This window comes from Podarcis liolepis (assembly GCF_965112155.1).
Source record: "Podarcis liolepis genome assembly, chromosome: 3".
NCBI lineage: Eukaryota > Metazoa > Chordata > Lepidosauria > Squamata > Lacertidae > Podarcis > Podarcis liolepis.
The window spans coordinates 19,486,338-19,498,036 of record NC_139557.1 but is presented as its reverse complement, the minus strand read 5'-3'; the positions used below and the strand labels follow the sequence as shown (position 1 = coordinate 19,498,036).

The following is an 11,699-nucleotide window of genomic DNA, read 5'->3' as shown; positions in this document are numbered from 1 at the left end:
ATATTAAATGAAATCAGCAAAACAAGGACTGCAAATAGAGCAATATTGGACCTCTGAGAAATAAAGGCTTAACATATCTCGCTTTGCATGTCATGAGTCTATCTCATATATTAGTTTCACCTTTTAAGTTGAATTACTGAAATAAATGAACTTTTCCACAATATTCTAATTTTCCAAGTTTCACCTGTATACCCTGCACTCTGGGTGGCTCCCAACAGAATATTAAAAACACAATAAAACACCAAACATTAAAAAATTCCCTAAATAGGGATATCTTCTAAAAGTCAGATAGTTTATTTCCTTGACATCTGATGGGAAGGCATTCCATAGGGCGAGTGCCACTACCAAGAAGGCCCTCCACCTACAATGTTTACCCCCAAGCAAGGGCAGAGGAAGAAACCAAAAAACTGTTGAATAAGATAGACTGCCCTCACGATATTACTCAACACCTTAAATTCTCCATTGTCCTATGAAATAAAATTCCCTTTTCTAGTACCGGGTTCTATAACCTGGGAATCTGCCAAGCTGGAACTCGGCTATACAGCTGCAAATAAAATGTTTTAAGTGTGTTTTAAGTGCAATATGCAATGTGACACTAGACTGCGATGGCAGGCCTTATGGAAAATTCAATGTATTTTTTTAAACGACAATCATAAACTAGAAAGACTATCAAATATCTGTCCTTTTCTAATGCATAAGCCAAATGGTAGGCCCAGCCCTGCGGGTGTTTGCTCATCACCAAACCTAAACCGCCACAACAAAAAATGCTCTTCTTCAGAATCTCTGGAAAAGATTCCATGAGTTCTGAATGTACTTGACTCAGGGCCTGGCACTGAAGATAAGGCGACATGTCTAAATCCTAGGGCAGCTCAGCTGCGTGGAATTCTGTCAGATTATGCAGCTCAGAGGAGAATTTCACTTGCCTCATGTGGTGCCATTAATTTGATTTCTTATCAGCGTGGGAAAACCGATGACTATCTTTGTGTTTTGATTTCCCTCCCGTTTAAATCTAATAAATTTGGATTTAATAAACCACTTAAATGTTGCTTGTGAGGCTGAGCTTTAAAAGCACATTTTTAATATTTAATATCCGGCTTCCCTCTCGGGTCATTGTTATTCAGCCCAAACAGCTATGCAGTTTTATTTATCCTGTGGTCTGGCTAGACTTACAGTGTTTATGGTGTTTTTTCCCCTCCTGCTAGGTCATGCTGAACAGATAGTGAGGGAGATGGATAATTCATGTTAATGAACCGTCTCTTTTCATTGACAGCATTGTTCAACATTATTCTGGTGTCCCTCCCAGGGTGCCCAAGGGTCTAACTTTTCAGAGGTACATCGTGTACCTGAAGGACACACTGGGGACAATCTCTATTTTGCCTTATTAATTCAGGCGTAGAATTAGAATGGGAGGAAGATTCAAGTTTGCGTGGTGCCAGTCTGAAGGTGTGGGAAAGACACACAGGAAGTCAAAGCACTGTTGGATACTATGGATCTTTCCCTCTCAAGCAAAGCCAACTTCAACCTAACCATACTTCAGAGGTTTTGCCCACTGAGGCTGCTGTTTTGCTTCATTCTCCTTTTCAGCCTGGTCCACGGGAAATCTCTGTCTTCTGTAGCATATGTGTTATAACAGATTTCCATAAAGTTTCCATTATTTTCTGCTACGGTAGAAAGAAAAGGGGCTGGGGATATGGGCCCAAAAGAAGTGGGAGAAAAAATGGGGATCCGTAAAGGAAAAGGAAGAGAGCAAACTCATTAATCCAGCCATCCTGATGTTGCTGGACTAAAATTCCCATCAGCCTCAGCCAAGATGGCCAATGGTCAGGAATGAGCACAGAGCCAGTGTGGTGCCAGAGCCAGTCTGGTGTAGTGGTTAAGAGCGGTAGACTCGTAATCTGGTGAACCGGGTTCGCGTCTCCGCTCCTCCACATGCAGCTGCTGGGTGACCTTGGGCCAGTCACACTTCTCTGAAGTCTCTCAGCCCACTCACCTCACAGAGTGTTTGTTGTGGGGGAGGAAGGGAAAGGAGAATGTTAGCCGCTTTGAGACTCCTTCGGGTAGTGATAAAGCGGGATATCAAATCCAAACTCTTCTTCTTCTTGTAGTATTACAATATTGTTGTTATATATTTATTTGTACCCCATCTTTTCCCCTGATGGGAAGCTGCCCAGAGTGGCGGGAACAACCCAGGTAAATCATCATCGTCGTTGCCATTATCACAGGGAAAAAATAACCATTAAAAACAATTAAACATAGATAGAATTAAAACAACATACTGTTACACGCCATTCCCAGGACAAATCTACCTACTGGTTGGTTATAGCATTAAAAGTGCGTTATAAAATGTGACACCAGAGGGCGCTGAAGAGCAATGGGGAATCGCATTGAGAGCTATGTAACTTTTTTTAAAAAATAGCCTTTAATGGTGTTTTTACAGATCAGTGTAGACCCAGCCCCAATCTCCACAGCAGAGTGAGATTGCAGGGAGTTCTAAGTGCTTACCCAAGGTCCGTGTTTCCTTTTGGAGAATGAGGCACAGCAGAGATGGTGGTGTCTTTATGATATATGGTTTCTTTCCACAGATATATACAACCTGCCATGGAGGGGTTCAGAACATTCCAAGGGGGTCCTATTTCTCCCCTAGGCACACCAGCACCCTTGCTCTGCTGCCTTGCAGCTTGCCTCACATGCTACGTCACATTCCAGCTTCCCTCTAACTGCCCTTCTAAATCTAGAGCAACGCCTAAAACATTGGCATTGCCTTTTTAAACCAAACTCCCAGTTGAGGGAGGGAGGAAACCCACCCATTTGCAAATGAGATTTGCCCTTTCATTCTCTGTCTTGTTAATTGTTCGTTGCCCATAGGCTTACACCTCATGCATGAGGCTAGTCCAGTCTTAATTGTTTTTTGACACTGTTCAAATGCATATTGGGCTTCATTATATTCTAACAATGGGATGTGGGTGGCGCTGTGGTTTAAACCACTGAGCCTCTTGGGCTTGCTGATCAGAAGGCCGACAGTTTGAATCCCCATGACGGAGTGAGCTCCCATTGCTCTGTCCCAGCTCCTGCCAACCTAGCAGTTCAAAAGCATGCCAGTGCAAGTACAGTGGTACCTTGGGTTAAGTACTTAATTCGTTCCGGAGGTCCGTTCTTAACCTGAAACTGTTCTTAACCTGAAGCACCACTTTAGCTAATGGGGCCTCCCACTGCCGCCGCGCCGCCGGAGCCCGATTTCTGTTCTCATCCTGAAGCAAAGTTCTTAACCTGAAGCACTATTTCTGGGTCTGTAAGCGGAGTCTGTAACCTGAAGTCTGTAACCTGAGTCAGAGTCTGTAACCTGAAGTCTGTAACCTGAGTCGGAGTCTGTAAACTGAAGTCTGTAACCTGTAAGCGGAGTCTGTAACCTGAGTCTGTAACCTGTAAGCGGAGTCTGTAACCTGAAGTCTATAAACTGAGTCAGAGTCTGTAACCTGAGTCTGTAACCTGTAAGTGGAGTCTGTAACCTGAAGCGTATGTAACCCGAGGTACCACTGTAGATAAATAGGTACCACTGTGGCAGGAAGGTAAACGGCATTTCTGTGCACTCTGGTTTACGTCACAGTGAACCATTGTGCCAGAAGTAGTTTAGTCATGTTGGTCACATGACCCGGAAAGCTGTCCTTTACCTTATTTTTTTTTACCTATGTTCTAACACTTGGGGGTCTGATCACAGCTCAAATACACACATGGGCATGGCTATCACTTCCCACCAGAGACTAGCCTATCTTAATAAGCTTTCGATGCCCCAAGCCTTAATTAAATTCTGACACTAACTTGATTTGGAATTTAGGGTGTCTTGCACCCACAAATTCATAACAACACATATATAGTCCCTCAATTCTATGCATATATAGTCGTTCAGCACCTGCAGCCTGATTCTTTATCTACATTGTTCAGAATACTGCACATATATGCTGTTGTTATTTTCCTCCCTACAAATATTGGCTAGTTTATTCAAGTTCTCATTTACAATGTTGGAGTGGGAAAATGCACCCCTGTCTTTCATAAACTCTGTTTGTAGATGGTAAACAGATTTCAAGGAGCGTTTGGGTGGTACACAATTTCAGTTAACAGATGGAATCCATCATAAACACTAAATCGTACACAGCGATGTTTTGGGCATAATAGAATATGTCTACCTCTAGCAAATGAGTCTTACAGGATGGGGAGAAAACAGTCAAAGAAGAAAATGGCATAAATACGTAGGCACTGAACTCAAAAGGAGGTATCTGTCTGACTGGAAAGTCAACAGGTGTGTGTTTACTTTGGATAAATCCAGTTAATTACAGGTGCAGATTCTCCTCTTTTATTGTTCTGTAGGTTTACTCGGTCCGGCAGTTAACAAGGTTTAACTGGGATTATATATTCCAAAAAGAATTCTGGGATTGGGTTATGTGCAGATTTCCATGTCTTTTGATTTCTCTGTGCTCCTTTATGTCTACATTGCATATGTACCCTTTGGTATGGATAAAACATCGCAAAAAAGCAATCTCAGTGCAGTCCTATATACGCAATTGCACCAAAATTCTTTCAGGTAGCATCCATTGAACCCAGACGTTGCCTCTCAACAAATATGGAAGGGCTCCTTCCATCTGCGGAGGTCTTCTGATCCAGTGGATGAATTCTGCTCTTGGGGTGAGGAAGGAGGCCATTTTCAATCTGTTCCCTCTCTACGTCTCCTGAAAATCTGCTTTGCAGGCTTGGGGAACACTCTGGGATAATGTGGGAGCCCTGGAAGCTGCAGGGGGAAAGGGACACCTCTCCATGTTTCTGCTGACGGGAATGTCCTGTGTAGGACCTTTGCTTAAGTGGATCTGATGTCCGTATATGCATTGGCACTACAAAAAGGGGGAGGGAAGACACAAATGAGACACAAATGAGCTGAAGAAGCTTAACATGGTGGCAAGATGGACAAACAAAAAGACATACATACATACATAAAGGTAAAGTAAAGGGGACCCCTGACTGTTAGGTCCAGTTGCGGACAACTCTGGGTGGCAGCACTCATCTCGCTTTACTGGCCGAGGGAGCCGGCGTTTGTCCACAGACAGCTTCTGGGTCATGTGGCCAGCATGACTAAGCCGCTTCTGGCAAACCAGAGCAGCGCACGGAGATGCCGTTTACCTTCCCACCAGAGTGGTACCTATTTATCTACTTGCAGTTTGTGTTTTCAAACTGCTATGTTTCGCAGGAACTAGGACCGAATAATGGGAGCTCACCCCGTCATGGGGATTCGAACCCCCAACCTTCTGATCAGCAAGCCCCAGGCTCAGTGATTTAGACCACAGCACCACCCGTGACCGTTACATGCATACATATCTGTGCCAAACGTTTGAATTTTCACAAAACCATACAGGAAGCAAGAAGGACGTCACCAAAACACATAAGGATATACAAAACAGAGCAAAACCCCAAAGGAAAGCTCATGTCTTGCTGCCGGAATTATATTAGTGAAAACAAACCTTATCTTGGTACTTTGTATTCCAGTGACTTATATACTGCATTTCCCAATAAATTTATTAGGTACACATCCTTCCTTACACCTTTAATAAGAAGCTAGTTTAAAGGTAAAGGTAAAGGTACCCCTGCCCGAACGGGCCAGTCTTGACAGACTCTGGGGTTTGTGCGCCCATCTCACATCTATAGGCCGGGGGCCAGCGCTGTCCGGAGACGCTTCCGGGTCACGTGGCCAGCGTGACAAAGCTGCATCTGGCGAGCCAGCGCAGCACACGGAACGCCGTTTACCTTCCCGCTGGTAAGCGGTACCTATTTATCTACTTGCACCCGGGGGTGCTTTCGAACTGCTAGGTTGGCAGGCGCTGGGACCGAGCAGCGGGAGCGCACCCCGCCGCGGGGATTCGAACCGCCGACCTTTCGATCGGCAAGCCCTAGGCGCTGAGGCTTTTACCCACAGCGCCACCCGCGTCCCTTAAGAAGCTAGTTTAGGAAATATATAAAAGCTGTCTCCCAGACACTGTTGCAGACTTAATAAAGGCTTGAAAGATTTCCTGTTCACAGAGATTACCTGTCTGACTTTTAGTAACAAGAATGTAGTGAGTTCTAAATCTTCTTCATTAACAATTCCTTTACAATAAGGAGGGCACTTTTGAGTGCCAAGGGGATATAATAACCAGATATAGCTTGAATTTTATTGGGCATTTCTTACTAGAATAGTTTTCTGTGGGGCAAGACCAGAATAAATAGAAAATAACTTTCAGAGCCTGCTGCTCTCCAGATGTTTGGATTACATCTTTCCTTAGCTCAGCCTCTTCCATACAGTCCAAAACATCTGGAAAGTACCATGTTGGGAAGCCTGAAAATTTCAGTTCCTCCATTCTTGCTCCATATAGTGGGTCCAATGGTCAAGAAGGCGGCTTCTGCACATGCTGTAGAGGGAAATTTTTTACACATCACATGGGGAGACAGGCGAACTAATGCCAGTGTGCTGGAAGAAGCAAAGATCACCAGTGTCAAAGCAATAATTCTTCAACATCAACTTGGTTGGACTGGTCATGTTGTGCAGATACCTGATTATCATATTCCAAAGCAACTACTCTATTCCGAACTTAAAAATGGAAAGCATAATACTGGTGGTCAGCAAAAGAGGTTAAAATACTCAAGGCAAATCTAAAAAAAATGTATTATAAACTTAAACGTCCGCTGCTTTGTGGGATATCTTCGGAAGATGGAAAGGCTAAGAAGTAAACTCTACACAAATCCAGAGTGGAGTTCCTAAGACAATTGGGCAGTGCCTTGTATGACCTCACTCCCAGAGGCATACTCCATTGTCTTTCAAGACAGACACATGGCAACATTTCTGCATATGTATGCAAAAAGGTTCCAACTCTTCATTTCCATCTGCAATAGAAACCAATGATAATTCTGTACATCTCCCCCATTGGAGCATCTCATTTATATAAAAATTTATGCATTGAATGTATTTATATAGGTTAATGTTTAGTACGTTTCCGAGCACAATTCAAAGTGTTGGTGCTGACCTTTAAAGCCATAAGTAGCCTTGGCCCAGTTTACTTGAAGGTGTGTCTCCACTCCCATCATTCACTGAGGTCCAGCTCTGAGGGCCTTTTTCTGGAATGAAAGTCATTCCCCCGCTTCCCAAAGATATGTGTGGCAATGCAAGGTCTCCCCAGTTGAAACAGATCAACCGTGCTTCATTTTGAGTCAGGCTCCAATTTAAGCCCATCCAAAGTTATTTCCAACATTTTTTCCCCCCAATTCATTATAAATCATTTCCCAGAATGCTTTTGATATCTTACACAGCCACCACATGTGAAAAAGGTGCTTTCCTTCTCTTTACATTTCCAAAAGGAACTACTGTTCTTGGACTCCAAATACCACCAGACCCAGCCAGAATTGCCAAGTGTGATGATAGGAGTTGGGAGTCCAAGAACATGTCGGGGTCAGCAGATGTAGGAATGAAAAATCACGGGAGACGAGAGAGGCAGGTGTAACATGAGGCGTCTGTCAGGGCAGGCCCTGGGAGCCTCTTTTATTGAATATTGCAAGCATTGCCACAGGTGGGCCTGTGGCTGATTGGTTGATACATACACAAAGAAACTTGTGATTGGTTAACATAAGTACAAGGCGGGGATTACATGTGAGAGGTGGGATTTACATATGATCATTTATCACTGATACATTAAAGGCTGAGAATCGGAGCTAGAACTAGACAGGCATGAAGCCTCCTAATTAAATTGTAACTAGAGATTAATATGGCACAAACAATTACTAATGATTGATCATAACATGAAACAATATAACAATCAAGTTCTGTAGATGTGGTCAGCTAGGCATGAAGATGTAGATGTGGTCAGCTAGGTCAGGTTCGTACAGTGTGTGCAAAAGCAGAGAAAAGCCTACAAGCAAGACTTCCCAGAATGCAAGAGAAAAGAAGCAAGGTTTCCCCATAATGCAGCAGTTTTGTGCAGAAGGAGAACTAACAGTTATGTGCAGAAAGAGGACTTCCCTTTAGGGCACCATATTAGCTACCCGTGGATAAATGTACGCATTTGGGCATCCTCTTCCTTACCCCAGGACTCAGGTGACCTGAGCCAACATACAAGGAATATTTACCTTGTACCACGTGTCATAGTTTGGATTGTTTTTACTTAACTTGCCTTGTGGGCACAACTGATGCAGAACACCATGCTAAATCTTCCTCTCTCCTTGCAGGAAACCAGGATCTCTAGAAGTGGGCTAATTTCTTTGGCACTTCAGGGTACCAGGAAGTTCAGCTTCAGTGGTGGAAGACTGGAATGTATTTGGTTGTATTGTTAAAAAAGCTTCTTTCTAGCTAAATAATCTACTGATTTTTTTAGGGCGACTGCTATGATTGATGTTTTGCTGCAGAAATGAAAATGTTTGGAGTGTTTAGCTCTCATGTATATTTCATTAGCACACGGCTCAACACCTTGATCAATTTTAACTGTCTCGCCAAAGGAGAAGGCACTGTTACGTAACTGCAGTCGCCTATAAAATGTTTTTGATAGCCTCTCCCGAGAGGATCATCAGCACTGCAGCGTTAGAGATAATATTCCCAGCATCTTTTAGCCACTGAAATTCATGTTTATGAATGAGGCCGAAAGCTGGGAGAAATGAACGGGGAAGCCACAAAGATCTCGGCTCAAACGATGTGGCACACTCTGGAATGTGACAAACTGATAACAAAAATATGCTTCCCAGCCAGCTTTTGGTTATTTTCCCTTTAGAAAAGCAATATGTACAAAATTGAAAAAACATAGACATTCAGAAGCCATGCATAAGTTAGATATGTATTTCATTTCAATATATGGAGAAGTTTCTTAGGTGTATTCTCTTTTCCGCTTTGCAAGCAGCATCCCCACTCAATGTGTTTAGGACAACAGTTTCCATCAGCTGCAAGCAACACATCCAAAACATCTGGAGGGCAGCAGATGTACGGGAAAAGTAAAGCTATATCCAGCCAAAAGTTCCTTTTATTGCACCGGAGTTTATCCAAGAACTCGTCAAGCTTTTGCAGAAAGGGAAGCATGATAACTGCTATCAGAGCTTTCTATGGCAGTCAACTCTGTTGTATGTCTTTGTGCCACACTTGCAAACGTTCCTTACAGGGATGTCAACTTGAATAAAACATTGGAAAAATGTCCGGGAAGGCCACCACCTTCCCAAGACGTCTCTTCGGTGGTCACTCTCTGGCTGTAAATCTTCCTCAGTCCAGAGAGACCGGTGATAAGCGACCCCTCCCTCCTGAAAGGAGCACGCTCGTCTTCTGGCATCTCATTGCAGAAGAAAAAGACAATCAGTAGCTATAAACAACTTTATTTACGGTCCATATATAAAGAGAACCCACCAGCATGTCTGCTCTCTCTCAGCAGCAGTACAGAACAACTTCTCACACAGAAGTGAAAGTAACTTCTTCAGCAGTACCCAACCGTACTGAGACTTCCTGTCTCAATCTCTCAGACACTCACATGATATAAACAACCAGAGTGCTACTTGCTGAGCAGCTGGTGAGATAAAAATCCTAACAGGTAAGCTGCCCCCCCCCAACATAATTGATCACATGATGCAACACACACACACCATTTGAATGACAATGACAATCAACCTGGGGGGTCTGGCTCCCTCAAATATATTTTTTTTTGGAGGGGGGGGGGCGAAGGGACCTTGGCCCCTAGGAGCTGGCTCCTATGATTTATTATGACCTCCCAACACTTATGGTTCCATGGATCAAACTCAGCATTCTGATACTATTTGAGAAATATGTAATCCGCATAGAAATTGATATTGAGCTGTTTCACATATGGGTGAACATCATTTGATCTTCTCAGTGAAAATCTACTCACTATTGATCCGGAGTAGATTCCAATGTATAGTTAGCAGAGTAACAACAAACACATTGCAGGATTCCCCAAAAATAGACCGGAGGCAATTATATTTCATCCAGCAGAGCTTTACTGTTACTGAAGGCAAATGAGCATAATGGTCACAAATCCAATACAGTCGTACCTCGGGTTAAGTACTTAATTCGTTCTGGAGGTCCGTTCTTAACCTGAAACTGTTTTTAACCTGAGACACCACTTTAGCTAATGGGGCCTCCCGCTGCCACTGCGCCGCTGCTGCACGATTTCTGTTCTTATCCTGAAGCGAATTTTTTAACCCGAGGTACTATTTCTGGGTTAGCGGATTCTGTAACCTGAAGCGTCTGTAACCCGAGGTACCACTGTACATTCAGGATTGGCACTGTCCATAAGAAATCCAGTTGCAGCAGACTTAACTTAAACTTACAATAGCTTATAATAAGTCTAAACCTTAACACTAAGTGTACTATGTACAGAACACCACACCAGATGGAAGAGAGATAGAAAGAGAACGTGTGAAACTCAAGCTCCTTCTGGCCTCTTATTATAGTCAGCATGACCTTGACGAAGAGATAACAGAACCAGTTGAAACCAGCTGTACTCAGCTTCTCTGAAGGAATAACCCAAACATCAGGAACCTTCTGTTTGTTTGTTTCACACAGAGAAGCTTCCAGAACCCTCTTGAATTAATTAGAATAGGAAAAATATCTACACATCAGATCAATACTTTCTGCAAACTGACAGATCTCCCGTCAACTTGATTATCCAGACTTTGGGAGCTGTTTTACAATAACACAATTATGACTTGATTACCTGAGGAGCATTCATGCTGGCATGATTGCTCATCATAGGATGACTCAAACTTCAAAATGCCCACTGATAGACACCCTAAGGAAACAGTGGCTCCATAGTTGCTGGCCGTGGTGCTTAGGAGCATGGAGCTTAGAAGTTGAAGTGGGAAGCTGCAATCCACCCACTCACACACAATGCCCCCCCCCCCAATGTAGTGTTGTTCTGAGGGCATTGTTGGGGGGGAGATCTATTGGGAAAGTACCGTGGAAACTTCCCTGATTGTCCCTCAGGGGTGTTGTATGTCATTAAAGGGACACAGGTGGCACTGTGGTCTAAACCACTGAGCCTCTTGGGCTTGCCGATCAGAAGGTTGGCGGTTTGAATCCATGCAACAGAGTGAGCTCCTGTTGCTCTGACCTAGCTTCTGCCCACCTAGCAGTTCGAAAGCATGACAGTGCAAGTAGATAAATAGGTACCGCTGTGGTGGGAAGGTAAACAGCGTGTCCATGTGCTCTGGCACTCATCACAGTGTCCTGTTGCGCCAGAAACGGTTTAGTCATGCCGGCCACATGACCCAGAAAGCTGTCTGTGGACAAATGCCGGCTCCCTCAACCTGAAAAGTGAACTGAGCGCTGTACCCCATAGGCGGCTTTGACTGGACTTAACCATCCAGGGGTCCAGGGACGTCACATTGTGGCGGCATTGTGGTGGTTCTTCCAAGGCCTCTCCGGGTCTCGGAGATTGCGTCCGAGACCTCGCAAGACCTCCGAATGCGACTTCTGGTTTCCCCCGGAAGTGGCATTTGGGGGCCTAGCAGGGCCTCTGATGTTGCCTGGGAGGCCGTGTCAGGGCTCCGATGTGACTTTCAGTAACCAGAAGTCATGTTGGAGCCCCATGTTGTGGGTTCCCTCACACCCTTGTCCCCCTAGACCTGGCGTCGATGCCATCCACATAGTTCCACCCATGGCTATTTTTCTAGAAAAACAGGTGCCAGAACTCACCATC

General features: G+C 44.1%; 1 long non-coding RNA gene across 1 annotated transcript; it reads left to right on the top strand.

The window, feature by feature from the left end:
* Positions 1-4,547: 4,547 nt before the first annotated feature.
* LOC310703515 lies at positions 4,548-8,432 on the top strand. Its single transcript, XR_014524211.1, has 2 exons — positions 4,548-4,677; positions 8,236-8,432. It is a non-coding gene; the product is annotated as an uncharacterized lncRNA (long non-coding RNA).
* The last annotated feature ends 3,267 nt before the right edge of the window (positions 8,433-11,699 follow it).